The 26,590-nt window shown below is 38.9% G+C and overlaps 1 long non-coding RNA gene across 1 annotated transcript in view; it reads right to left on the reverse strand.

Moving 5' to 3' along the window:
* LOC105487810 (uncharacterized) overlaps positions 1-26,590 on the reverse strand; it is a 139,917-nt gene that overhangs the window by 23,795 nt on the left and 89,532 nt on the right. Inside the window, exons 3-4 of the long non-coding RNA XR_011620643.1 lie at positions 25,901-26,017; positions 23,040-23,075 (exon numbers count right to left, since the gene is read on the reverse strand). This is a non-coding gene — a long non-coding RNA (uncharacterized lncRNA). The remainder of the gene's footprint in view (positions 1-23,039; positions 23,076-25,900; positions 26,018-26,590) is intronic.

Here is a 26,590-nt window from a genome sequence, read left to right on the forward strand (position 1 = left end):
TGTCCCCTGTTGATGAAAAAATCAGACCTGACAGTAAAGTGGTAAGGATGGATTTTATTCGGAAAGCATTGTGATAGAGGACACAAGAAAGCCCTCAGTATAGAAATGAGTTCAATTCCAACTATGATAAGGAAGAGTGGGGATTTATTTATAGCCAAGGTGTAGAGTGAGGTATCAGTGGATGGATAAAGGAAATATTAGGGTTGTGGAGGATGCTGGCTAAACTGACTTAAGAGGATTCTTGCTGAAGACAGGCCAGGGTGATCAGATATCATCTCGAGAACTGTGAGGATAAGAATTTGATCAGATAATAAGGTGATGGGATACCTACGTGCAGGAATCTCTCTAAACTTACTTAGGAGGATTTTTGCAAAAATTGGATAATGCAAAGATAGACATTTAAGTCCAATGATCTAGGCCTAATTGAGAAGAGAGTTCAGAGGAGCTTGACCGGAGAGAGTCTTTGTAACATCTACCCTGATCTAAGTGGTACAGGGCTCAATTGTGACAGCAAAGGGCTCTAAAGAATTAAAAAACTAAGCCTGACCTCTTGGTAATTAAGAAAAGTGATTGTCACATTTTGAAAGCTACAAGAAGCTAAGTGAAAGAATAAAGTTACTGATGAGAGAGAAAATCATTCTCCTTGCACCAGCAAGATGACCACCATGTTGAGATTAACTTTAGCAGCCACAGAAACCACAGTGATAGATTAAAAACTGGACCCTTGAATGGAGACTAGCAAGGATAGTTGCAGCAGGTGAACATTAGTAGAAGCCAAACTATGAGACATCAGAATAAGTAGGCAAAATGTCCGTATTCCCATCAACCAATAGTGAAGTCTAGCCCTTCTAGTCTGTGACTGAAAGTCATTCTTCCTGATATCAGTATGTGATCACATTTATGATCTTGTAAGGAAACACACTGTTTTTATTTTCCTTGGCAAAAGTAACATGAATCTAAAGAAGGGCTTACTCAAATACTCTGTTATTAGAGTTCAAGGGATAAAGTCAGAGGTGAAGATGGCACTCGCACATAGATTTGAAAACCAGGAAGAATATGGATGAACACAAACATATTTAGAATCAAAAGAAGAAGAAAAAGATTTAGAAACTGATACCAAAAACAAAAATAAAATAAGAAAGACCAATTTCAAAAGCAAAGGAAGAGAATAACAATGACAACGGTAAAAAGAAATTGATTAAACAAATTTATTGAGTGCCTACTATGTCCCAGGTAACATTCTAAGCCCTGAGGGTATTTTAGTGAATAAAAAAACAAGAAGAAAAGAGGTGACAGGTAGTGAGACTTAAGAAATTCTGTAGGTAGGTTAGGATAAGATCAATGAAAGGCTTTCATAAAGCAGTTTTGAATTGTCCTTTAGAAAATAAGAAGCCATAACATTTTATTTTTTTATTTTCAAGAAGATATTTCTAACCCACGTTAGAAATGGATTAGAAATAGATAACATATAACATTTGGAGTATATAGAAGAATTAGGGCCTAAATGAATAGTTCAAGCAAAAATCATCTTCTCTTAATTTTGGATACTTTCTAATTACTTCCTACGTTGAATAATTAAATAACATTAATCATTGCAGACACATGCACATGTATATTTATCGCAGCACTGTTCACAATAGCAAAACTTGTAACCAACCCAAATGCCCATCAATGATAGACTGGATAAAGGAAATGTGGTACATATACACCATGGAATACTATGCAGCCATAAAAAAGGATGAGTTCATGTTCTTTGCAGGGACATGGATGAAGCTGGAAACCATCATTCTCGGCAAACTAACACAGAAACAGAAAACCAAGCACCACATGTTCTCACTCATAAGTGGGTGCTGAACAATGAGAACACATGGAACAATGAGAACACATGGAACATCACACACCGTGGCCTGTTGGGGGGTGGGGGCAAGGGGAGGGAGACCATTAGGAGAAATACCTAATGTAGATGATGGGTTGCTGGGTGCAGCAAAACACCATGGCATGTGTATACCTATGCAACAAACCTGCATGTTCTACACATGTATCCCAGAACTTAAAGTATAATAATAATAATAATAAAATCATAGTGGAAAATGCAGAATGAAAAGTGTTTCTTATTTTGGTTTGTATGTAGAAGGGTATAGAGAGTACAATTTGTGGCCTATTGAATTTGAAGTACCTATATCTTTTAGAAGTCAGGCTTAGTTCAATAGGTCGATGATTGTAGTTTGAGAATTATGCCTTTCTGTTGAGGTTAGTGGACATGTTTGGCAGACCAAGAGAAATAAAACCATCAGTTTCTCCAGAACACAAATAACTGGGGGCTTGGAGTTTACCTGGATTTTTCAGTACGACTTCAACTGCACTAACTCTGTTTTCTCTCCTCAGGTTTCCTCCAAAGATAAATCCCATGCAATTACCTCCAGAAATTTTCATAATCTTGAAGGCAGTAGCAAGTCACTGATTGCTCAGTTAGAAAAGCTTCCAAACAGATTTTTAAGTCAACTCCAAGGAAACAAGGTAATAGTGTCCAAAGGCACTCAGTTACACAATCAGGACTTAGTACAAAGCCTAATGGACTGATGTGCAAAACGAGTTGAGTTTGAAATAACAACAGCACTTTATAGAAGTTTAAGTACATCTTCTGGACTGAACATGCCACATTATTTACTCTCTTCCCCTTCCCCCACTCCCCTCCACCTTGACAAGCCCTCAAGCACTATTATCTCCTAATACACAAGCAGCATGATCCAAAACTCTTTGGCCATAGTTTATTGGACATGAAGTAAATGTCTGAAACAAATTGAGCTATTAGATTCTTTCTCCTAGGAATTATCTCCTGGAAATCACTTAATTAAGGCAATGCAAATTAGAAGATCATAAAAACATAGGAACTGAGGCTGCCATTTTGAGGTGCTCTATTTTGAAGAACCATACGCAAGCTGATGCATACCTTCAGTCAGAGAAAAATAAAGCAGATCTACAGCATGAATGATAAACGACGTGACTCAAGAACAAGAAAGATAAAAGTGGTAAGTTTCTGACATCATTCCAGTTTCTTGGGGAATGACCCGAGAGCTTTAGGGACAAAAATTATCGGTGTATGGATGCTCTTAACCTTCCCCTTTATCCTCATTAGCCTCTGCCAATGGTCTCCTTTTTTCCATACTTACAGGAACTTTATTTTTGCAGGCTAGATTTCCTTTAAGTTGAAGGTTTTAGGTAAACTGCTGGCAAAATGGGAGGAAACTGGGAAGAATTCTTGCCTGAATCAGACAGGTTTTTAAAAGCCAGAGAACATGTACTAAAATAGAAAAATAAAGCTGGGGGAGCACTGACTGTCAGAAAAAGTTCTAGAAGTATCTTGTTGAATGAGAGACTCTGGAAAAGTCTAGGGGTCAAGAGAAACAGGAAGGAGATTTGTGCAAGTGTTATTGTGGTTTTTGAATTAGGTTGTTTTTAATGGTCTTCAGAAGACCCAAGAAAATAACATTCTTATTTACTATATTTTGGAAGCTGGACTATGCTGGTATGAAAATGACTGGGTACTGAGACATAGGACATGAGGGCCTCTAGATTTATGTGGGCTAAGCCTACAATATATTTTCTATTTTTCAGCTAAATTGAGTGAATTTACATTTCTTGTTTCAGAACCCTTCTTTAGACATCTTCTAAAAATTCTAAGATTGAATCCTGAACTGATTTATTGTACCATCTCTCCAACTCTGGCTGTAATACAAGGCTAGGGCTAGGTATCCTTTTCTTATTTCACAGAAGGAAAAAAAAAAAGAAAAAATGAACTCTGTAAGATCTTTTAGGAATAGAGAAATATAGAATTTTACTCTCTTTTCCCTCAATAGGAACCACTTTTAATTTAGATAGAATTTCTATATTTTTGGAAAGTAAAAAATAAACAGGCAAATAGTAAAACAAATACCAAAAAAAAACCTCTGTCTCTGTCTTTTAATTCCCACTACCCTAACACACTGGCCCTTTACCCTCCCATCTCCCCTCCCCCATTTAACGTCCCCTAAATGTAATGATATCAAGTTCATTGCCATTTAAGTCTTTCCTCATTCAACAGCCAGGGAAATTGTCATTGGTATGCAAAGTGGTCCCAGGCAAGGAACATTACTCTTTAATCTCCTAATTTTAATTGGTATGCCATCATGCAGACTGGTGCTGCTAATGGCCTAGTTTGTAGATTAAGACCAGCAGACCTGAACTGCGGTGTGCCATTAATTACAAATAAAAAGAGGAAAAACACTGAACAATGATAAATGTGACCATTCCAAATCAGAGAGAAGATGATTCTTCCTCATCTCCTCCAAGGTTCATGACCCTATTTCAATGTCCATTTGCAACAGGATTCGAATTAATGCTTTCTGCTTGGTCAGATAATTTCAGAACAGTTGGTAAATTGAAATGATTTGCTGTGTGTACACCAGTGTGAGTGTCTGGAGCAGGAAATGTTGCTGAATGACTCTCACAGAAGACATTGTTTTCACTGATAGAGTCGTTTCTTTCACTAAACAAATATTTTAAATGAAAAGACTTTTTCACTATTTAAGGAAAGTATGTTTTCCTCCTATGAAATTAACTATTGTTATTACTTCTGGTGTCTTTTCAACATCCAATAAGCAAAGAGTCTAATACATGTAATCTTTAATAGAGTCCACACATATATCTATCACCAGTGAAGGAAATGAAAGTTCCAAATGAAAAGGTAAGTTACATATCTACATAGATGGTAGATACAAGATTGATAGATACGTAGATAGATAGATGGATGGATGGATGGATGGATGGATGGATAGATAGATAGATAGATAGATAGATAGATAGATAGATAGAGTCTATGAAACATGGGTAGAATAGTCTAATTAAGGAGTGAATCTCTTCATCTCTTGGAAGAAACAAGAACCACTGCCAAGAACAAAAGAATAGACAAAAAAAGAGATTGCATTACTTTGAAAAAAAACCAAAAGATATAAAATACAATAATGTATTACTGCCTGTCATTAGTTAAATTTTGTCCCCCAAAAATATTTTAAAGCCCTAACACCAAGCACCTATAAATATGACCTTATTTGGAAATAGATCTTTGCAGATGATTGAGTTATAATGAGGCCAATCTGGTGGGTCCTAATATAATAAGACTTGTGTCCTTATAAAAAGGAGGGAAATTTATACACAGAGACAGACAAGCACAGAGAGAAGATGATATTTAGACACACAGGGAGAAGATGGCTATGGGATTTCAGTGATGTATCTACCAGTTAAGAAACCCTAAGAACTGTCAGAAAATACTAGCTAGAAAAGACAAGGATAGACATATCTACAAGCTGAGGGACACCAAGAATTATCAGCAAACATCTAGAAAAGGCAAGGAAAGATTCTCCCCAAAGCCACCAGAGACAGCATGGCCTTGCTAATACCTTGATCTTGAACTTCTAGCCTCCAGAATTGTCAGACGATAAATTTCCATTGTCGTAAGGCATTCAGTTTGTGGTACTTTGTTACAGCAGATCTAGCAAATAAATACAATGCCTATCTCGATTCTGTACTCATTTTCCTGCTGTCATTATTCTAACCTACCTGTATTTCCTCTTCTTCTAAGGAGTTTAGTTTACAGAAAGCCTTAGAGAAATAACAAAGAGTAACTAATAGTTCTTGAGATCTTTCAAAACCCAGCTTGTTTCATTCTTAAACAACCCTAAAGGTATGTATTATCATCCTTTCTTGTCTGACAGGAACACCGGATCTCTGAAATATTGAGTGTCTTGCCCAAGGAAACACAGCTAGAAAGTAATAGAGCTCAGATTTGAGCCAAAGCCAAAGCATGTTGCTATAAGAAGCATTCTTCTATATCACACTGCATTTAACAATGTTTTAGGCTGAATAAAACAAGAAAAAACTTCTAGAAGGACTAGTGAACTTTCTGGAAAATAACCACATTATTTCAAAGCCAATGTTGCTGCAATGTAGAATGGAAGATTCTGGTGACAGAAGAGGAGGGGTGCAGGGAATTAGTGAGGGGAATGGAAGACAGGGTCCACAAGACCCTCCTCCTCCTTGACCCTGAGGCCAGGACATAGGACTCCTAGGCACTACCCTAGGAATGTGGGTTGTGGAAAGGCACAATAAGGACAGAATTGTCCCTCTGCTACAAGAAATGTGATACTCCTTACTCAACTCCAGAAATCCACCTTCACAGTGGGGAAAAGGAAAAGGTTGTTTTTGCAGACATTGGCCTCTAATCAGATATCTGGGCTCATTTTTGGAGCCGGTATTGTAAACAGAGCAGGTGCCCAGAACCTGTCCCTAGCTATGCAAAGCAGTTGAAGGCATCTAGGGAGTATAAAGATAGCATGGGGAGAACAGACGCCAAGAAGCACAAAGATAGCGTGGGGAGAACAGAAGCCAAGAAGCACATTCTTTACCTTTGTCAGATGAGAGAAACTTCCTGCCCTGATAGGGGGTGGCCTTCTGCTCCCCAATTACAGGAGGCCATTTGAAGTGTGTCAAACACTCCCAGACCACAAGGAAAAAGAGGGCCCCTCTCTGTCTTTTTTGTAGCGACAATGATTGAGTATCGGCATCGGCCTGGGAGCCTGCTGAGATGATTTGTTGTTTTTCTGTTTTGTTTTGTTTTGTGCCATTAATATTTTCAAATCTTGTGCCTCTGAGACACTGTCCAAAAACAACTGATGACTAGCGCAACAAAAACAACTTTTCACATGAGTGAAAATAAAAGTCCTTAAATAATAATAATAACCATCATATAGTTTCTGATCATTATATGTCAGGTCCTGAAGCAATATGGACCTGTGATATGAAGCAAGTGCTTTGCAAACATTACATCATTTAATCCTCTCAGCAATCCAGTAAAGCAATTGTTATTATCACCATTTTACAGAGGGAGAAACTGAGGCTCAAAGTGAGCAAATTGACTTGCTCAAACCAAACAGCTAGAAAATTATAAGGCTGCCATGCAATCCTGGGCTTATTTTATCCCTAAGCCTGCATTCCATTTCCTACAAATAAAGAGATGGTTTTGGGGTGGGAAGTTCTGATAAAGGAGTGGGGAGACTGATGGTCCCTGCACAAGCTTCCCATTCCATTTAATGTTTTAGGCCCTTTAGCCTCCAGGATTGAATCAGAGCTGGGCAGGTAGCAAGGGAGGACCAGGAAGCTGAGTCATGAGCAGAAGAGTCCTCAACCAAGGTGAAATTCATCAACTCAACAGCACCAGAGGCTCAGGGAACAGTGCAGTCTTCTTGGGACAAAGGAGAGCCTCCCTATGTTCCTCTCCAAAAGCTCCACATGCACCAGGGGTACAAATCTGACTACTTGGCCTAAATAAAAAGGTAAGGGAGCCCCTGTCATCTGTTCCATCCAGACCAAGGTGACAAATGACAAACGTGAGCTTCCAAATCCGCAGATCATGCATTTCCTGAAGAAGCATCACTTACAGCTCCCATCATTACATGCAAGTGGTTCTCAGCCTTTCTTCCCAACCCAACAGCTGAGAGCTATTGTCCCCCCAAGTAGCGACAATGACTTCCAGAAAGTTACAAGGAAATGGGGGATTCAGTCTGTCATCTGACAAGGAAAATCATTAGAGGCCAAACCTAATTCCAAGATGTCTGTAGGCATCCACAGAAGAGTGAGCTTGAGGAAAGCAACTGTTTCTTACTCACTTTAGATTTTTAGCACAGTTTGGGGAACAAAGAGTATGTTCAGTGATATAGTTTGAATATTAGTCCCCACCCAAATCTCTTGTGGAAATGTAATCCCAATGTTGGATGTGGGTCCTGGTGGGAGGTGTTTGTGTTTGGGGGTGGATCCCTCATGGCTTGGTGCTGTCCCCATGCTACTGAATGAGTTCTAAAAGAATTCTGGTTGTTTAAAAGTGTATGATACCTCCCCATCTTTCTTTTGCTCCCACTCCTGCTATTCAATGTGCCTGCTTCCCCTGGGCCTCCTTTACCTTCCACCATGATTGTAAGCTTCCAGAGGCCTCCCCAGAAGCCAAGCAGATGCCAGCAACATGCTTCCTGCACAGCCTGCAGAACCAAGAGCCAATGAAACCTCCCTTCTTTATAAATGACCTATTCTCAGGTATTCTTTTATACAGCAATGCGAGAATAGCCTAATTCTTTCACTAAGTATTTATTGTAGAGAGGGATAGATGACTGGATGGTGAGTAGTATTTGAGGTGTTCGAAGTATTCAAATACTTCAAAAGTATTCGAAGAGAAAACTTGCCAAAGGTTATAGTTAGAGTAAAGCAAGGAATGGGGAGAGAAGATGAACTATCAAGAGGATAGGAAGAAGGACCATCATTTACTCATTCGACAAATATTTACTGAGCTCCTACCATATGCCAGGCAATTTCTAGGCATTGGGGATATGGAGTCAAGAATCCCTGCCCTCACAGAGCTTATATTCTAGTAGGGGAAGGATGGTCAATAATGTAAAAGATTACTAAGTATATAGTACATTATGTTCATACTATTACATCCTACAGAATTAAGATAAATCTATACGTGGGAAAGAAAAACAAAGATTGCGCCATTTTTTTTTCTTTTCTGACTTTGTATGCATTCAAAAATCCATCCGTGGAATTTACCACATTAATAAAATAAAGGGAAAAAATATGATCATCTGAAAAAAAAAAGTGATAACTGCTTTGGATACAAAAAAGTGTGAGGTGGGTGGAAAATGCCACAGACTGCTGCGGTTTCATAGACCATAGTAATGAGAGACCCCATTGAAATTATGCCTCTACAAAGTCTTGCAAAATTGAGGGAGTAAGTCATGCAGTTATCTGGGGGAAGATAATCAGTGTCAACAAAGACATACAGTGGGAGTGCCCTGAGCAAGGCCTATGCCTGGAGCACTTGAGGGACAGCAGAAAGAGAGTACAGCTGAGATGATGACAGAGGGTTAAGCTTCAGGAAATCACACTGGGAAGGCCATGGTAGAGGTGCAGGTTGGAGGGCTTGGGCAATTCTACTGAGTGTAAAAGGATCCAAGGGAAGGTTTTGGAAAGCTGATTAGATGATTAATCTTCCCAAAGTGTAGATTAACTTCTACACTTTGGCTTCTGTGTTGAGAATAGATATGAGGTAGGATAAATGGGTGGGATCTGAGAGATTATTTAGGAGGCTGCGGAACAATTCAGGTGAAAGACAACGTTGGTTTGAGCCTTGGAAATGGCAATGCAACTGCTAATAATTGTCAGGTGTTGGTGCAGTTTTGAAAATAAGCCTCTAGAATTTCCCAATAGGCTGGATGTCAGAATGGAAAAAAGAAGTCATGTGTAATTCTTTATACTGTTGGCCTGAGCAACTAGAGTTACCATTAACTCAGATGGGAAAACTGCCAATGGAGCAATTGTAGAGAGAGATGAGGAGTCAGCTGGGGACACTCATGTTCAAAGCATCTATTCCATGGAGATGTAAATGGTGGTGTTGGATGCAAGACTCTGAAATAGAATGGAGATGTCTGGCTAAGACATATAAATGTGGGAGTCACCAATTTATATGTGATATTTAAAGCCATGAAACTGGATGAGATCACCCAGGCAGTGAGTGCAGATGGAGAAGAGAAGAGGACCAAGGACTGAGCCCTGGGGCTCTCCAATAATAGAAAATAAAGGTCAGAAAGAGAGAGATGAAAAAAGAGTGAGAGAAAGAGAGAGACACCAGAAAGGAGAAAAACCAAAGGAGGATGGTGCCCTGAAAGTCAAGCGAAGCAAGGGTTTCTAGAAGGAAGAAGTGAGCAAGTGTAATAAATGCTGTTGATATGTCCAGTAAGACAAGAGCTAAGAATCAACAATCGGATCTAGCAATTCTGAGGTCACAGTTGACCTTGACAACAGCTAATTCAATAATGTGGTTGGAGCAAAAGTCTGACTAAAGGGACTTTGGGAGAGAATGGGAAGAGAGAAGTGGGAAACAGTGAGAACGGACACATATTTTTCAGTGTTTTACTGAAAACAGAGAAGAATGGGAAAAGAAAACAGAGGAAGAAGAAAATAAATAGCACACCAAGGAGTGGGGAGATGGGAGCAGCCCACTCCAGTGTAAGCAGCAAGGTGGTGCCTTATCTGTAGTAAATTTTAAAACAATGATTTTTAAAAACTGGCAAAAAATTAGTCAGCTTTATATTATTATCATCGGAGAACTGTTCTAAACAACGTCTGTGATAAAATACTACCCATTCGAGCCTGCTTCTCTCACCACCACTATTCATTTGCTTCACCATTGGAAAGAATAAAGGAAGAGAAAAAAGAATTAATTAAAATGTATTTTGACTTCCACATAAAATCCCTCTGTGCAAACTGCAGTGGTACAAATGCAATATAGTGACTGTTGTCGGTCCCTTCCTGGCAATAGGTAGAGTGGCACATTGGATCATTTCCCAACCTCCTGATTTGGCGTCTCATATCATTCCCTTTTGTCTTATGGAGGCAGTAGACTTCCCAGACACGACTCTAACTGAGCAGAATGGACCTTCAATAACTACAGTTATTGTGTTATTCAACACCTCTATTGTGTTGAAGAAGGCATTGTTGGGCTGGTTCCACCAGCAGATCTTCACATGCCACTGTATGTAAAGGAGATGCCCGCAAGCCTCACCCTGGGTATATCAATCTATTAATCAATAAATGAGCCAGCAATTTTTAATGAAATGCCTACCACATAGACAGTTCTATGCTAGATGTTGTAGAAAATTAAGAAAAGAGTCAGAACTTCCTTTCTTAAACATCTATCTAATCATTACCCTATTGTGCTCACCAAAATCATCCTAATAATGAAGTTTTCACCAAATCTTGGCTCTCAAGCCAGATGGCAGTTAGACATGGCCACAAGACTGCCTTATCATCAAAGAAAAGTGAGTAACAGTGACATGTGTCCCTTCTGTGTTGAGGATTTCAGACAACAGACATACTTGCCTATATTCTCTGTCCTCTTCCTGTGGGCTGGAACCCAGGATGCAGGGGCAGGGATGCAGCTTTGAGTGTGAAGACAGAAGAGATGCAGCAGAAGACAATGATGCTCAGGGGGTAAAAAAGGAATGACTTAGAAAGATCTAAGATTCTCAGTGATCACATAGAACAAGATGCCCACCTAGATGTGTAAAATGGCAGATCAACACAACACAATTTAAGCCAATAATCTCAGAATCTAATTTGGGATGGAATTTTGCATCTTCCCTAAATAATGTGCTTTTCTATTTCCAAAACCTTCCACATCTCTTCAATGCCAGGAAAATAAAGTGAACATTGCTCAACGCCCACACAAGGTCCTTCACTACCCAACCCTACCTTACTTTTCCAGTGATGTCATCTTGCACTCAAGGCCCCATCTCTGGGTGACATTCAATGAGGTGTGGAGATCTACACAGGCCTAACATGTTCAATAAATAAATAAATAAATGTTTTCAATTGATATTAACCTGAAGGCAAAGTTAAGACCCTTTTTATTTATTTATTTATTATATATTTTTGAGACTGAATCTCACCCAGGCTGGAGTGCAATGGCACAATTTCCACTCACTGCAACCTCCACCTCCTGGGTTCAAGTGATTCTCCTGCCTCAGCCTCCCAAGTAGCTGGAACTACAGGATGCACAATCATGCCCGGCTAATTTTTACATTTTCAGTAGAGGCAGGGCTGGGCGCGGTGGTCCAAGCCTGTAATCTCAGCACTTTGGGAGGCCGAGACGGGTGGTTCACTTAGGGTCAGGAGTTTGAGACAGGACTGACCAACCTGATGAAACCCTGTGTATACTAAAAATACGAAATTAGCCAGGCACGGTGGCACATGCCTGTAATCCCAGCTACTTGGGAGGCTGAGGCAGGAGAATCACTTGAACCTAGGAGGTGGAGTTTGCAGTGAACTGAGATCATGCCATTGAACTCCAGCGTGGGCAACGAGACCAAAACTCTGTCTCAAAAAAATAAAAATAAAAATAAATTAAAAAATTTTTTTAAAAAGTAGAGGTAGGCTTTCACCATGTTGCCCAGGTTGGTCTCCCAACTCCTGACCTCAGGTGGTCTGCCCACCTCAGCCTTCCAAAGTGCCGGGATTACAGGCGTGAGCCACCATGCCCAGCCTTAAGATCCTTTTTAAAAGGATCAGTCTTTGGCCTGACATGGTGGTTTACACCTGTAATCCTGGCACTTTGGGAGACAAAGACAGGAGGATTGCTTGAGCTCAGAAGTTCGACCAGCCTAAGCAACATGGTAAAACCCTGACCCTACAAAAAAACAAAAGTATTTGCTGGCCATTGTGGTGTGCACCTGTAGACCCAGCTACTCAGGAGGCTGAGTTGGGAGGATCCCTTGAGCCCAGGAGTGTGAGGCTGTAGTGAGTCATGATCTTGTCACTACAATCCAGCCTCGGAAATGAGAGAGAGATACCCTATCTCAAAAAAAAAAGTGCCTTTTTTATAGTCTCTGTCTCTTTCAGTGAGTGAAAGAGAATGTGGTTTCAAAATCATGAGTCTTTTCTCCTAAATGAAACAAAAGAAAAATTATTTCCTTTCATTTAGAAACTGACAAGAGAGGACAATTTTATAACATACTTTTTAAATTATGAACTCTTTAAAGGCAATTTTAGGTTCACGGCAAAATTACAAAGGAAGTATAGATAGTTTTCATATACCCTCTGTCCCTACACATACACACAACCTACCCACAATGAACATCTCACATGAGAATGATACACAAGTTTACAATTGATGAACCTCCATTGACACATCACTGGCACCCAAAGTCCATAGTTTACATTAATGTCCACTCTTGATGTTGTACATTCTAAGAGTTTTTGACAAATGTATAATGACATGCTTCCACCACTGCAGTATCATACAAAATAGTTACACTGCCCTAAAAACCGTCTGTGTTCCACCTACTCATCCTTCCCCAACACCAAGTCCCCACTCTTACATGAAGGACCAGGAACTGAAAGTCAACATATGGATTTTGAAAATGTGAGCAACGCATTTCTTCCCTTTAGCCTGAAGAGAAATTCATTCCTGCACACTTGTTCATTTTAGGAGCAGCCAGTGTTGCAGCAATGTTTTTACTTCTGATTATAAACTAAGAGATTTACAAGGACCCATGACGAAGAATATATTTCTCTCTCTTTAACAACTAGAGAGCCTGCAGCAAGATGATGATGTTAGGGAAAACTAATAATGCCTCATCGTTGTTCACAAGTCTTGTGGTATACTTCACAGTTTTCCAAATTCTTTTACATACAGAGACTCATTTGTTTTTGTACATGTCTTTCTACTCTGCCTACTAGAGTTTATGCTCCATGTAAACAGAAACTTGTAGTATTTATTTGTGTCTCTTTATTTTGATAGCTACTTGTTGTTAAGTGCTAAGTAAATGTTCCATAAATTTAACTGGATTTAAATTCATAGTAACTCTGGGAAATGGTGGGACAAGCAGTAGCATCACTACCAGACTGCTGAGGAAAATGAAGTTCCAATGTGAAAGAACCCTCTCAAGTTTATTCAAGTTGCAGAATCTTAAACTACATGAGTAGAGGTTGTGGGGGGATCCCTAGTTCCAACTATAATTTAATTCTTGCCAAATTATCAGAGAAAAGGTTGTCACTTGATTTAACTGGACTTGAAGAAATAAAGAAATGTAATATTTCTCACATACCTGGATTTTTGAAATATGATTCATATTTGCTACATGTTCCTGCCTTTATTTCATGATTTATCAACCCTGGACAGCACCTACTAGCTCTTTGCCATGAAGGATAAATAATTTGGTTCATTAATATGGCCTTCTACCTTCCCTCCCTGCCTCAACCCCCAAATTGTGTTGATTATATTATTAGATTTTTATAACTTGGAATATGACAAACTCCATTTCTTGAATTTTCAACTTTAACCAGTATTGACAACTTGTTATCAAAGAGAAGAAAATTACTTCCTTTACTTATCCTTTTCCTTACCTCCCTTTCCCTTCTCACCCCTCATTTTGTTGTTGTTGTTGTTATTTTAAGTTGTCAATGTATATGACCTTTACATTCTGTTTCATAACTCTAACCTCAAGTGCAACAGATTCTGCCTATATGTGCACCTATGCAGCAACTCAAAATTATAAAACAGCATTTGCATGTGGGCGCTTATGCAAGTATTGTTCAATGTAGAATCAAATAGTGTGGCTCCGCACATGGTCAAGGAAATAGAACCCTATATACTGAAGCATTATTGGTAAAGAAAAAATATTTTCAGTCTTACTCTAAAGCAGTGCTTCTCAAACCTGAATGTGCACATACATCACAAAAGATTCTTGTGAAAATGTGTTTGGTCTCTGGTGAGGCCCAAGACTGTGCATTTCTAGCAAGCTCCAGGTGATGTCAACGGCACCTGCCAGCTCATGGACTATACTCTGGGGAGCAAGTCTCTAATGAATCCTCTTTTCATAACTTTTCAACCCCCATCATTTCTTCTGGGTCATAGCGAACCTCAAATGTTTTTTAAATCTATTATTACCTTCTTTCTTTAACTCCCATTTCCGCCACTCTTAAGGCTTCTATTTAGAAAATTCCATATTATCTTTGTCTCTATTTTCAATTCCCTACAACAGAATGCTAATTACTTATCAGGACCACTTTTAAAATCAAGAGCCTGCTTTGGGATTTTTAAGCAAAAGCATTTTCGCTTTGTTTGTTTGTTTGTTTGCTTGTTTGTGTGTTTGTTGAGATGGAGTCTTGCTCTGTCACCCACGCTGGAATTCAGTGGTACCATCTCAGCTCATTGCAACCTCCACCTCCCAGGTTCAAGCAATTCTCCTGCCTCAGCCTCCCGAGCAGCTGGGATTACAGACATGCAACACCATGCCCAGCTCATTTTGTATTTTTAGTAGAGATGGGACCCCATTAGTCAGGGTGGTGCTTAGTTAAGTATTCTTATGGTAAACTCATGTTCATCTCTGAATTCATTCATGTTTATTTTCTTGCCTAGAACTCCAGACTTAAAAGATCCTACTTCCAACCAAGTGGCCAAAACATTTTTAAAACATGTTAATCAACAAAATCAACTGCCTCCAAAATGCCATTTCCCTCAAAATATATCATCAAGGCTTCATCTTAATTAAACATTTTCCTTCTTGAAATTTAGTAATTGGACCCTGCTCCTTGAATCATGATCCACACCCTTCCCAAAAGCATATCTTAATTTATTATGCAGAAAAAATTATAAAGCTGCTTTCTTCATCACTGTGACACTTACAAATGGCACAGTGAAGAAATCATCTAGTCATTTAAAAGTCTCTCTGAAAAGGTCTATAATTCATTCTCATGGCAAAAACTACAACGTGAAAAAGCAACGTGATAAATAAATCCAGCCTAATGAGAAAATATTGTTATGAGAAGGAAGAAAATGATGCAATTAATCCATTTTTAAATAATCCTAAAATAATGCTGAGGTGCTCCCTGGATTCCGTATCTTGAAATATGACTAGTCATTTTTTTATTTATCCTACAAACCCTGATTACACAAAAGCAATTATGAGAAAATGTGTAATAAAACAGCAGGTGATGCTGAGTGGAATTGAGAAAACTGCCTACGGAGGAAAAAAAGGAAGTCATTCATTGCTAAGCATCCCTAAACACTATGCTTTAGGAAGAGTAGTGAATATACATTTTAAATATTTGGAAACTTCAGGATGTCTTGAATAAAAATATACTCCCCTCCCCATTTTACAGCTTGGGAAAACTGAGTCAGCAATCATCAATTGCCCTAGATTTCTGTGGTACTTAACCCCAGAAGGGCGCTTGGAGCACAGTTTGATTTAGAAGTGTAATTAGGAGCCTTCTCTCACTTAGCTGAGTCACCTGCTGTCTTGTTGCACACTTCTACTAAAATTAAATGCATTAATTTTTAAAACAGAGTCCGAGAGAGGCCCATCTGCAGTGTAATCAAAGTAAATTATATTATTAAGTGTTAGGAGGTCCAAGGCACAAAATAAAATAAAATAAATATGTATAAAAGACTAACAATGCCCTAGGCAAAGAGCTAGGGAACTGTTGATCATATCACCACTAAAGCTGCTACCGGCAACTTTAATATATAAAGTATATTAAATATTTTATAATATGTTTAATATAAATTAAAGATTATATATAAAGACTCAGAATATAAAGACTAAGGCATTGGCTGCAAATATTTTGTTCCCAAAGGATAGTTTTTTCCAGTGAGAAAGAAAACACACTAAAAGTAGAATTACTGGTTTGCTATGTGATGAAACCCTGACACAAGTAGCTGACTTTTTAGATAATATTTTAAAAGTTTATCGGGGACCATTTGTGAGGGTATATATTGTCACCCAGTGGGCTTGGTTTTATGAAACTTCACATTTTTTAGTTTGCTCCCCAATTGAGACAAACCACTCCATCTGTTGCTTCCTATATCCTGTCTGTTTGATAGAGCCATCTTTCAAAATTAGAACTCACTAGGGTCCAGGGCTCACTCTTAATTTTAGGTAAGTTCTATGATATGCCTCTGCCCAAGGTGTCACCTAGAGTTTTCGAGCATTCCTCTTCAGGAGTTAGGAAACTTAGGAAACTCCCAGGAAAATTGATCCTTTCCACCTAAGGGAACATAATGGGAACTACAAGAGAAACCTTGGGTATAATGCAAAGAGGTTAACAACCTGAAAAATACCAGACCTAGGGCAAGGAGATTGATAAGAAGGGAAAAGGACTCAGGCATTGGGCAAAGAAGGAACTAACCAGAATACAATAGAATGAAAGCCTAAAAGAAAATTCAAGGAGGCATTCCTTCCCCCAAATTGAAACAAGTTGTTCAAGGCGCATAGAGTGGCAAAGGCTAAATGCACTCTAGGGGTGTCTTGAGGGGAATAGGGACCAAGGAATAATACATCGACCTTCTTTGCTTCCATTGCTTTGAAATGGCTTCTGCTGCATTCTTTGGTTCAGTGACTCCTGAGATCTCAATAAAGCAAGTAACCCTAGCTTTAACAACATTAAGAATTTCTTGGCACATCTATGTGCCCACAGTGATTCAGACCAGGAGTTGGTACACTGTAGTCTGCAGGCAAATCCAGCCTGCTGCCTGTTTTTGTAAGTAAAATTTCACTGGAACACAACCACACCCATTGATTTAACTACTATCTATGTCTGCTTTCAAGCTACAACAGCAGAGTTGAATAGTTGGCCACAGAAACCATATGGACGATGCTTTAAATATTTACTATACAGCCCTTTACAAAAAAAAGGTTGGCTGACTGCTGATACAGACTGCTCCCCCTTCAGCCCCCAACAAAATAACTGATTTTGCAATAGTACAGGGCAACTCTGGATTTCATCCATTACCACTACTCCAGAGGTTTTTTTCCAATACTTGCTGATAGCATTTGATGTATTATGCATAGTGAAGCATTGTAGCATAAAGCTGAAGAACACGGGCCCCAGAGTTTACTAGCTGGGTTCAAATCCTGTCTTTGCCATTTACTGGCTGTGTGACTTTCAGCATGTTGTTCGACGTTTCTGTGCCTCTGCTTCGCTCATCCATAGTAGACAACCTCTTCACCACCCTCCTAATATACATGTCCTTGTGTATTCACCTCCCCTTAAGTATAGGCTGGACCTAATGACATGCTTCTCATTAATGAAATATGGCAAAATCAAGGGGATATCACTTCTGAGATTGGGTTACACAAAGACTGAAACTTCTGTCTTCCTCTTCCATTCTGTTCTCTCTTGCTTGCTCTGATGAAAGCCAGCTTCCATGTTGAGAGACATCCAGTGGAGAGGTACACATGGCAAGGAACTGAGGGAGGCCTCTGGCCAACACCCAGGGATGACCTGAGACCCTCAGTCCAATCGTTTGTAAGAAAGTAAATCCTGCCAACAACCACAGTGTGAGCCCTGCGAGGGCCCTGCAAGGACTACACCTCCATCTGAGATCTCAAGTACAGTTTTATGAGTGGCTCAGAGTAAGAGGTACCCAGTCAAGATCTGACCAGATTTTTGACTCATAAAAGCTGCGATATAATAAATGTTTGTGGTTTAAGCAATTGTTTGATGATTTATGATTTACGTGATAATTTGTTACTCAGCAATAACTGACATTTAGTATTATGAAGAATAAATTCATACACATAAAGTGCATACAATTATGCCTACCAAATGTTCAACAAGTGTTCGTTATTATTGGCTTATAAGCTTGGTTTTCTTACTTCACTTTCACTTGCATTGCTTCAATTAGAGTGTAGTGGTTAAGACCATGAGCTGACTGTATCACTTCACCTCACTGAACTCTGTGTCCTCACCTGTAAATGTGGTTAGGAAAAGAATATCGAACTTACGAGATTTTTACATGTATTAAGTGGTGCTTGAGTTTGCTAGAGCTGACATAACAAAATGTCACAGATTGGGTGGCTTAAACAACAGAAATTTATTTCCTGACAGTTCTGGAGTCTAGAAGTACAAGATCGAGGTGTCAGCAGGTTTCATTTCTTTGAGGCCTCTGTCATTGGCTTTCAGACGGTTGCCTTCTCACGTATGTGTTCACATAGTGATTTGTGTGTGCACATGCCTGGTCTCTCTCTCTCACTTTCTCTCTCTCTCTTGCTCTCATCCTTTCTCTCTCATTTTCTTATTTTGTCTCTCTTGATCTCTTCTTCTAAAGACACCAGTCATATTAGATTAGGATTCACCCTAATAACCTTATTTTAACTAAATTGCCTCTTTAAGGACCTGTGATAGGTTGAATGTTTGTGCCCCACAAGACTCATTGCTGAAATTTCGTTTCCAACATGAGAGTGTGGAGAGGTGGGTCCTTTAAGAGTTAATCATGAGGGCTATACTCTCATAAATGGATTAATCTATTCATGGATTAATGGATTAATAGGTTAATGGATCAACAGATTATCATGAAAGTGGGACCGGTGGCTTTATAAGAAGAGGAAGAGAGACCTGAGCCGGCACACTCAGTCCTTTACATGTGATGCCCCAAGCTACCCTGGGACTCTGCAGAATGTCCTCACCAGCAACAAGGCCCTCGCCAGATGCAGTCCCTCAACCTGGGACTTCCCAGCCTCCATAACTATAAGAAATATATTTCTTTTTAAAAATAAATTAGTCTCATAAATTCTGACATAAGCAATTTAAAAAATGGTCTAAGACAAGATCTTACCTCCAAGTCCAGTCACATTGAGGTCCTGGGAGTTAGAGCTTCAACATACAGATTGTTGGGGAGATACAATGAGGCCCATAATAAAAGGATAATTCAAAGAAATTATCTCCACAAATGACTTGGAAAAGTATGAAGCCCACAAAAGGCAGAAAATCCAAGTTAGCTCTTATTAATATTCTTTCCAATATATATGGTGAAGGAGCTAGGGACATGCTCATATGATTTGGCTGTGTCTCCACCTAAATCTCATCTTGAATTGCAGCTGCCACCATAATTCCCACAATCATGGGAGGGATCTGGTGGGAGGTAATTGAATCATGAGGATGGGCTTTTCCTGTGCTGTTCTCATCATAGTAAATAAGTCACATAAGATCTGATGGTTTTATAAAAAGAGGAGTTCACCTGCACAAGCTCTCTTGCCTTACCTGCCACCATGTAAGACGTGTCTTGCTCCCCCTTCGCCCTCCACCATGATTGTGAGGCCTCCCCAGCCGTGTGGAGCTGTGAGTCAATTAAACCTCTTTCCTTTATAAATTACCCAGTCTTGGGCATATATTTATTAGCAGCATGTGAAGAGACTAATAAACTTCATCCCAAAATATGCCTGCTTTGTATATTGATTGTTTCATGCAGAAAATGTTGGAGAAACTGTACTTGTAGAAAAAGCTATCTGACCTGCCATTTCCTACAGCAAGCCCTAAGAATTCCTTTAGGAGGGGTGCCTTTCCCCACACTAGGGTGAGAAAATAATCCCTGATCACCAAAGAGGATATTGTCTCTGCGGTGGGCCTGAACAAACTCCCTGACGTAACGCTTATCTTCCACGAGATTTACACCCCCAATATATCTCCTAGTGACACCCTTAGAATTTACTGCTCCTAGCCTAGAGATCCCTTTGTCCTGTCATTTCTTCATGAATGTATCACTATTTGTCTACAAAGTATGAAAGCATCTTGCTTTGACTGTTCCTTCAAATGTTGCTCTCTTGTGAAGATCCCCATGTACGTGTGAAATTAATAAAGCTTGTATGCTTTTCTCTGGTCAGTCTGTGTTGCATCAATCTAGTTACTAGACACAGCCAAAGATCCCACATAAGGACTAAGATAGGTAGTGCGATTTTTAGCCTCCTCTACAATGGAATGCAGAATTTTTAAGTTATGAGGGGCTGTAGACATGCTACAGTCAAAATCCCTCACTTTAGAGAAGAGGACACTAGTAGCCTAGAGGAAAAAGTATATATCAGAAGCCACATCAAAACCTTTCACTTTCTAACATACCAGTGGATACATTTACTAATCCCAAATCACAGGATAGATGCAGAAATCTGGGATATTGGCTTGCTGGGTATAGAACACAGGCACTCAAGAATCAGGATTTTAGAACTGAAAAGATTCTTAAAAACTATTTTAGTATTCTTAGAGAAATAAGAAACAAGGTGTACAGGTTCTCCAGTTAACAATGTAGGCAGGAGTTGAATTCATGTCTATTATTTCCTTGAAGAAAGTTACACTGAATGGCTACTATATAGCAGGCATTTTGCCAGACACCAAGGATAAAATGGTAAACCAAACAGATATGCACACTACTTTCGTGGAGTTTGGAGTCCAGTTCTAGATACTGGTAGAAAGAAACCAACAACAAAAACTACAATGCAGTAGACTAAGGACTGTCCTTTGACAGTTGCCCCTTCCCTAGACCACCAAGTGTTGCTTGGTCCTGCACCCTTCTTATCTCTATTCCTTCACCAACTGCTCTCATTCTTTCCATGTTTTCTAATACAATCTTGATGTTGATGACTCCTGAAGGTGTATCTCCAGCTGTGACTTTTCCTCTCAGCTTCCAACTCCTATATTGAACTGTATCCTGGACCTCTCAACTTAGATCGTTAATCAATATTCCAAACTTAACACATTTAAAACCAAATGCTTCTTTCTTGAGTCTTCTCCATCTCATTAAATGAGTATCCCCCGGTGTATCCAGCTACTGAGGACTATAGAGTAAGCAGGAGTTAGCCAATCAGAAGACAAGAAAGTAAGTGAGGACCTGCAGTTGCAAAAATCCAAAAACAGAAATAATATGATGTATTTAAGGAATCAGAAGTTAAACATGGCTTGAGTACAGAGTTCAAGGCAGAGAGCGACAAGAGATGAGGTTATGAAGGTGTACAGGGTCCTGTAAGTCATGATGAAGAGTTCAGGTTTATGTACAAAGTCATGAGGAAACACTGAACTGCTCTAAGCAAGGCATAAAAGATTAATATTGCATTTTTTGAACACTCTGGCCACATTAAGGACAATCCCGAAAAAGAACAGTACTGATGGCAGAAAGTCTAACTAGGAGGCTATTGCAGTAACTCTGGAAAAAGGGAATAATGATCTAAACCAAAGAAATGACAGTGGGGATGTACAGAAGCAGAGAGATCTAAGAGACATTGCATAGGTAAAGATAACAAACATGGGAGTTGTGTAGTTAGGGTTGTGCTTCAGTTCATTTTTTGTTGTTTATAACAGAATACCTAAAATTGGGTAATGAAGAAAGGAAATTTATTTCTTACAGTTCTGGAGGCTAGGAAGTCCAAGGTTAAGGGACCTTATCTGGTGAGGACCTTCTTGCTAGTCTGCAGAGTCCCAAAGTGGTACAGGACATCCCATGACAAGGGAGCTGAGTGTGCTACCTCAGATTTTTCTTCATCTTCTTATAAAGCCACCAATTCCACTCCCAGGAAGGCTAAGCCTTCATGACCCAATCGCCTCTTAACAACCATAACTTTCAATACTGCCAACATTGGGGATTGCATTTTAAGAAGAGTTTTGGAGCGGACCAATATTCAAACCATAGCAAACTGCATTTGGTTTCATGTAATAGAAGCCCACTGCAATGGCTCAACCAAATAAGAGTTTTAGTTTTCTTACATTACAAAAGTCTGGCTATAGACTGTCCAAGAATCTGTGTCTACTCAAGGAAGCCATCAAAGATTAGGTTCTTCCTAGCTTCCTGCTCTATCATCTAAAGCATGTGGCTCTTATCTTCATGGTTGAAAAATGGGTGTTCTATCTTCAGGCATTGTTTCTGCAGGCATTGTTTCTGCCCTCAGGAAAGGAAATGGGAAAGAGGAAGGCAAAAAAATTGAACTAGCTTAGTCTGTTATTTAATATCAGGAAAACGGATTCTCAAAAGTTCTAAGAGACTTCCACTCTTATCCCACTGGCCGATAGCGGGTTATGTGATCACCCCAAGTCTCAAGGGGTGAGTATTTTTATTGGATTATATTACTGCACTTAAACAAAATCAGTGTTCTGAGTAGGAAAGACGGGAAGAATGGATATTGGGTAGGTAACTGTGAGTGTCTGCCATAGAGTCTGATTGGATCTGATGGCAAGAAAGAATCAAGATTATTGCCCACATTGGTTTAAGTGTTCTCACTCCCACAGCCACCACAGTAGGAAAAGAAACAGTGGGAGGAAGGGGAGACAAAGTTTAAAGGGAAACATGAGTTCCACTTAAGACATGTTGAATGTGTACTACCTGTGGGACAATTACTCATAATGAAGGTCTGGAGCTCATAAGAAAGTTCTGAACTAATGATATATGGTTGAAATGCTACTACATGTCTCATTCAAATACCCATGACCTTTCTACTATATCTGGCTGGTATTGTAAGCTTCAAATCCTTACTCTTTTAAAACCGCTAGCCATTTATGACTAGTACTCCAGTGATCCTCTCTGGAGTCATAAAAGCTTTTTAATTTATCCATTAATATTGCATTTTATATTGACCAGAATGCAAAGAAAATAGAATTTACATGGCATCAAGCTAAGCAATTTTTATTTCATTTGCTACCTGCTATTGGTGTGTTTTGCTTTCTCAGGATCATTCCTGAAAGGGAAAAAAAAATGGCAAATGAGAATCACTCATCACTTTCATTGGAGACTAACTGATGGGAGATATTCCAGCACTAAAGAAATAACATCTTTTGGCAGGGTTGACATCAGTTGACATTTCACATCCTGGGATTGGACAGGAACATCTGGAATCCTACTTGAGCTCGCTGGAAAACCTCAGATCCAGCTGCTACACAGTTAGACCACGTTTGTGTCCTAATCTCTGCATACTGCTTTTGGCTACTCCAATTAAGTAATTATATTAGATTAATTAATTAGATTGGCTTACTGGTTCAGATATTTGTAAGACTATTTTACCTTACAATAGAACAGTCATTACATTTCTTACTTTAACCCAGTCCTTGTTAACTGGGAAGATTCGTTTTAAAACAAAACTCCCTATAGAGAATTCAGAATAGACAAAACTTAAAATGAGCCATAGGAGGACGGTTCTATAATAGGAACTATAATAATACCGCATGATACCATTTTGAAGCAGCAAGACATGTCTGCAGAAGATTACCAGCATGGTAAACATGTGGCTTCTGTTGGAAATAAATGGATAAAACATTGTATAACCCTGCTGGTGGGCAGAGGAATAGAGGTATCTTTCAAAATACATAAAACACTACAGTTTTTAATTGTAATCACTGAAGTGAATCACTTTTCAAAGAGCAGCCTATAGAATTTCATGTTAATCATAGTGAGGAAAGAGAAATGCAGGAAATTTAAGCTCCTCTAGAAATATGCTCAATATTTTCTCTGTTGCATCTCTTTTTCTTTGCTTATGCTAATTGTTTCAGCTTTTCTCAAGGTAATTGCCAGATCACAAACTTCTAGTCTTCAGATTTTAGTTGTAGACCCACTGTTCAAGTCAAGAAAGAAGAAAATTATGAATGCTATTCACCAAATATTTCTGACTTTCCATCTTCCTGGCCATTTATGATTTATGGGATCACATAGCTAATTTTGGCTAATGTGTTGTGAGCAAACACATCTTATGTCATTTCTGAACCAGTATGAGATTCTGTTGCCTTTCATTTAACTGTGTCAGTTTCTGACAACACTCAAGACAGTGGATCACTGAGTGACCAAGATGGGCTGATCTCCCACTTCCCCACCTTCATTCAAAATTCCACAATAGAAATTTATCCAGAATGGGCTGGGCATGGTGGCTCACGCCTATAATCCTAGCACTTTGGGAGGCCAAGGCAGGTGGATCACCTAAGGTCAGGAGTTCGAGGCCAGCCTGGCCAACATGGTAAAACTCCATCTCTACTGAAAATACAAAAATTAGCCAGGCATGGTGGAGGGCACCTGTAATCCTAGCTACTCAGGAGGCTGAGACAGGAGAATCTCTTCAACCTGGTAGGCAGAGGTGGCAGTGAGCAGAGATCGAGCCACTGCACTCCAGTCTGAGCAACAAAGAGTGAAAGTCGGTCTCAAAAAAAAAAAAAAAAAGAGATTTATCCCAAATGAGAAGTAAGCCTTCGTATTTAAAAACACTGAGGTTCAGGGGTGTTTGTTACCACAGCATAATTTGGTCTATTTTTACAAATATAAAGAGACATATTTTTATATCTAGACTACTAAAGTATTGTTCAACATGTTTCTTTGTGTACTTTTGTAAAAACTTTAAAAGACCCATTTTAACAGAGAAAAAGAATAGTTATTAACCGTACTTAAAACATGACCTTAACTAGAACAATTATTAACATTAGCATCTGCTCATTTTTAATAATGACAACAATGCTACTTTCATCTGTAAGGGAGTTCGTTCTTTTATTAACACTTCTTTCTGATTTCAGAAGTAAAATATGTTTATTGATAAAAATACGAAAATGCACAAAAAGCAGGAATAGAATTTTAAATTGTCCATAATACCTAAACTCAAGGATAACCACTATTATTTTTTTACATATAAACTTCCAGTCTTTAAAGTAGGGTTCCCGTTTTCAATACAGCTTTACTTCTACTTTACTTAACAATGTATTGTCAATATTTCTCTTTATCATTAAATATTCTTATTCATCATTTTAATGGATGAATGGTATTCCATTACATTGATGCCTAATGATCTGTTAAATTAACTCCCTACTGTTGAATACTTAATTGTTTCTACTTATTTTTTGCAAAATAATATTTGCCTACAACTAGAATAATTTTCTCAAAACTAATTTTTGGAAATTCAACTGCTGCATCAAATAGAATGTAAAATTTACAGGATTTTGACCTTGTTTGTCAAATCACACTTCAGTAATGTAAGTATATTTCATAGTCCATCCAGCATTATATGAGAATATTTATTTCCTACATTCTACTAACATTGGAAATTCACCGACATTGTATCAAAGATGAAAATCAGTTTCAAATTTGTGTTCAAATTTTATGCATTCAAATATATTCCTCTTTTCCTTTGTGTTTTCTTTCTTTGTTAAAAATGTCTTTCGAACTCCAAAAATATATTTACCTACATTTTATTCTAGATCTTTTATTGTTTTATTTGTTAATATTTCTTTAAATAAGCCATCTGGATTTTTCTGTTTTCTGTTTGTGTAATACGAAAAACATATTTAACTTAATTTGTTGTTTTACTAAGTAGTCATTTTTTTTCCTAAGCCATCTAGTGGATAAGCTATTCATTCTCTGTGTGTATTTGGGTCTGCTTCTTGGCTTGTATCAATTCCATAGTGTTTCAATTATCGAGACTTTCTTAGTATTTTTCTTATTATCTAAACAAGCACACACAGGCAGGTAGGTGTGCACATATATGCACACACACATGTTGAAGACAGTCATTATTTTTCCTTTTTGAATTACCTTTCAATTCTTCAGAGTGTTTTAATGTCTAGAAATCTTGAGCATTTCATGTCAGGGGCAGCACCGGACCTGATGCAGGAAGATCTGTCTGCCAGTGGAGAAAGTTTCAGGTGAATTCTGCAAGGCAGATGACAATATGATCAGGGCTGGCAGATGGAACTTCTTCTCAAGAAAGTGTCACTCTTTCTATCTAAAAAATATGTCTTTCATTTCTTTTTTTTTTTTTTTTTTTTTTTTTTGAGACAGAGTTTTGCTCTTGTTGCCCAGGCTGGAGTGCAATGGCGCGATCTCAGCTCACTGCAACCTCCGCCTCCCAGGTTCAAGCGATTCTCCTGCCTCAGCCTCCTGAGTACCTGGGACTACAGGTGCAAGTTACCACTCCTGGCTAATTTTTATATTTTTAGTAGAGACTGGGTTTCACCATGTTGGACAGGCTGGTCTTGAACTCCTGACCTCGTGATCTGCCCACATTGGTCTCCCAAAGTGCTGGAATTACAGACGTGAGCCACCATGCCCAACTAACTGTCTTTAGTTTCTTAATATTTACATGTGCTGTGAACAAGACCCTGTCCCTGTCATTCCCGCCTTAGAAGGGAAGAAACAAACAAAGAGGAAATTGCCATACGTTGTGATGAACTGTTCCAGCAGAAGTGAGTTCAGGGCTTCTGTCTAAGAACACAGACCTTTAAC

This window comes from Macaca nemestrina, chromosome 3 (assembly GCF_043159975.1).
Source record: "Macaca nemestrina isolate mMacNem1 chromosome 3, mMacNem.hap1, whole genome shotgun sequence".
Classification (NCBI taxonomy): Eukaryota; Metazoa; Chordata; class Mammalia; order Primates; family Cercopithecidae; genus Macaca; species Macaca nemestrina.